Source organism: Kryptolebias marmoratus, linkage group LG11 (assembly GCF_001649575.2).
Source record: "Kryptolebias marmoratus isolate JLee-2015 linkage group LG11, ASM164957v2, whole genome shotgun sequence".
NCBI classification, from domain to species: Eukaryota; Metazoa; Chordata; class Actinopteri; order Cyprinodontiformes; family Rivulidae; genus Kryptolebias; species Kryptolebias marmoratus.
In genome coordinates, this window is record NC_051440.1 from 16,810,568 (window position 1) to 16,814,672 (window position 4,105).

Here is a 4,105-nt window from a genome sequence, read left to right on the forward strand (position 1 = left end):
CCTAATCCAGGTTAGCTTTTCAAATTTAAGACTGTCTCAGATCATCATGATGGTCTTTGGTTCTTTTCTTTTCTTTCTTCAACTCTCAGATCCTATTAGCACTGAGTATTGGTTTTATGTCAGCGTTTCTTTTGAGCATTTTTAAGTCTCAGCCCAGTGTGTGTCTATTTTCATCTCACTCTGTCACTAATGGCAGAGATCATTCTGTATTCTCCTGCTTCATTAATGTACCTTTTCAGGAGCTGTGAGTCTTTGCTTGGTCGTGTTGTGTTTATAATGCATTACCTCAAGATGGCAGTATTTTCAGACAAAAACACCAGTCTTTACAGTAGGAGTAATGCTTGAAAAGTTGAGTTTTTAGACATTTATTTGCTCAGAATCAACATTAGTTTGAAGTTTGAAACAGTCTTTCACAGATCAACTCAAAAATGGTGTTTTCCAACAAATATCCATGTTGATAATGTTTATTCCTAATTTTAAAAAAAAGATAATGGATACACAACATACAAAAATAACATATCTTATTAAGTGAAATTTATTGTTTTATATTGTGTATAGTCATATGGGGGCTGCGGTGGCTTGGTGAACAGTGCTGCAATTTTGTAATCCTGAGGTTGCAGGTTTTGAGCCCAGGTTGTCAGGAAGGGCATCTGGCATAAAGCAATTGCCAAATTGTTAGTGTGAGTTTACTTGTTGTGGCAACCCCTGTAGAAGGCAAAAGCTGAAAGAACTTACTTTTTTATTGTTTATAGTCATATAGCGATGTGTTATAAGGAAAAGGCGGGGCTGATATCATAAACAGAAATACTGTATGCCATGAGGAGTTTTATTTTCATGAAAAGATGTGTAATGCAGGAATTAAGCTGACACACCTTTCTATTGAAGATGTAGTTTGAGAAGTTCACAATTATTAAAGAAACAATGAAAGGTATTAAATAAGGGTGTCTGCACAGGAGTCTTTCACTGTTCTGTTCTTACCACTCTGTCCATGTCTGTTACAGTATGTTCCTCCACTCAACACCTCCTCTCCAGATCTCACTGTTCACTTTTTCCTTCCCATCCTATCAGCAGGTGCATCTGTTTCTCTGCCATAGGAAAATGAGGTGTGAGAAAGGTGTGGAGGGAGGAAAGATGTGGAGTCAGGGAAGTGACAGGGAGCACGAGAACTGAGGAGAAACTGAGCGGCGATGAGCAGCGGTGCAGTACAGTTAGAGCAATGGATAGGTGGCAAGGGAGAGACAAAGAAAGAATGGGGGGGAGGGGGACTGGGTGAGAGGCCGAGAGAGATGGTGTGTGGTTGCCAAGCAACGATTGATAACCAAATCCCCAAGCATCTTGCTTCTGCTACCCTGCCCTCTCTGTGGGTCTGAACCAGACAAATAAACACAGAAACATCACAGAAGAGCAAAGATTACAGTAACTGGTCTTACATCATGACTGCATTTTAATTTTTTTAAATTATTATTCATATGTATTTATTTTATTGGAGCCACAAGAGCTTGCGTATAATCTTTATTACATTTGTGCAGCAAACTGTCACAAATTCAATCTAAAGAAACAGATATGATGGATAGCACTGAGATTCATCGGGTTGTTATTGTATTTTTCTTTGGATTGTGCACAAGAATGTATATGACAAAAGTACATTTTATCACCCCAGAAGTCATTTTCAACCGGGACAGTCCGGTTTGCTGCCTCTGATGCCACAACATTACGGCTGGAAAAGTACTTGTAACAAATGCCAGTGAATTCTCCTTCTTTCTGTCTGCTGTAGACGTTGACATGTTGAGAGGCATTTTAAAAAGCAAACCCAGAATCTGTATTCAGAATGTGTTTGATTGTGTGGGTGGAAGGCAGACCCTCCTTGTAGCAGGTGTTTCTTCATAGGGAAGCAGAAAAAAACAATTTGTTACTTACAATATGGAATGCTGTTACTCTCAAAGTAAGGACAAAAAAAAGCACCAAAACACTTATAGACACATTTATTTTTGGCTCACTTGTGTTCGTACAGGTTGTTGGTTGACACCTGAGTTTATATAAAATTAATTAACGAATAAGATGTGATTGTAGGTTTTAATATAACCATCTGACCATCATCAGGGACATTTTGTTGGTTTCTAAATACTTTCACATTGCATCCTTTTTGTGGTCTGGATTAATGAGAAACAAGAATGTGAGGCATAACAAACAGGATAACACAGGATTGAAAAAAAGGGATAAATAGAAAAATATCTGATTAAAAAGACAAAGTGAACACAGTTTCTTACAATATATTTTACACAGTAACTTTTGACAAAAAAAGAGGAGTTAAAACTTAGCAACACAGGTTGACTTATTTAAAAAATATCATAACACAATAGCAGCATACAATTTTGACTTTGTGAGCAATCTCATGGTTTTAAATGAAGACACTTATGTGAAAGATCGTGTTGTGGCAGTTGTAACGAAATAGGAGATGACAGGACACTACATTAGCTAATATTACCTTTCCACTTTTGCATGGCACGTCCCTGTTGCTACATCGATGGTGTTGAGACTGGACCATGTTTCCATTGTCCAGTCCCAGCACAACTTGTTTCGTCCTAATTCTACTCTACTCAGCTCTACATGGTATTGGTGGTTTTTGATATGACTGAGCGCAGCCTCAATGTGGGTGGGTCGAAACTTCTGTGTGCACGAGAGAATGGTGTTACTTTCAAAATATCCATGTTCAAAGTGAGCTTACCGCCAAGGGAGTAAATAAGAGAAAAAAAGTCACAAAACACTCCTCTGCCATGGTTTCCAAAAAATGCTGAGGCCACTTCCCTCTGTCTGTTTGAGCTCATAAATCGAGTCCTTTTGGTCTAGCTCCATCTGAAGTCTGTCATCAGCCAACAAGAATGGAAACGTCTGCACCTTCTCATAGTACCACAATGTTGGTTACTTAATAATACATATATTATATACATCTATTAAAAAAGTAAATAACAAAAACAAATGCTGCGGCTGCAAGATTTTAAGAAATTGTAGGTTTGATTCTTGTGAAGGAAAGGTTGTCATGATTGACTTTATGCTTCTGGCCAATCAATAGCCTGCAGTTTGCTGAGGTCAGATCTTCAGCTCGACTGGGCTCACTTGGAACCTCGGCTGAGTAGGTTCTAAGAATGGAGCTGGAAGTGGATTGGATCACCCAATTTTAAGACTGTGAACTTGGGCCTGGTTAACCCAAGTAGGGCTGAGTTGAGCCCATGGGAAAAGGCCATATCAGTCTGCCAAGAGTTGATTAAACATTTGAAGGGATGAGAGGACTTATACATTCACAGCCTCAGCACCATATAAATACGGTCTATATGCTCAGCACACATGCTTTCACGTAGTAACGTGGACATTGCTCAGTTGAGAAAACAGCCACAAATTAAACAAACCATCTAAATGTTTCAATTTAGTATTAGCTACTGTAATGGCCTTTCAAACCAGTATGTCATTTCTGAGAAAGAGTTGTTTTGTAAGTATGAAAAATTATATTTAAAAAAAAATGGGCCATTGTTTGGCTAACTGAGCCTAGCCTGGATGAACACTTCTGACTGACAAGATACTAATGACAACCTTCTGACTTGACATCACTTCAAAAATTACCAGACTATGCTTTTGATTTAGTTTTAGTTGCTAACAACAAAGATAAAAGAAAATTAAATTTGATTGTACTTGTTTTGTTTTGATTTCAACATCCATCCCCCTCTCCCCAAATTGGTGCAATATCCTAAACGCCTGTGGTTAGGGTGAAATATGAAAGATAGTTTAAAATGCATTATCTTTTCTTTTTTTTTTATTGTAGCAAATGTATTTATTTATTTATTTATTTATTTATTTTGCTTGAGGAAAGGAGCCAGGAGCGGGAGGGTGAGCGAGAGGGAGAGACAGAGAGAGAGAGAGAGAGAGACGGAGTCTGAAATCTCCAGCTCAGGTACCTGTTAGAGCGCAGGATGGCCGAGTGATCAGATTAGAGGTGTCAGGGTTTGTTAATCTGTGACGGAGGAGCAGTCAGCCACACGCGTCTCCTGCGCACGTCTCTCCATTCATCGGCGGCGACGCGGAGCGAGGCAGATTGGGTCCTACTGACGCACAT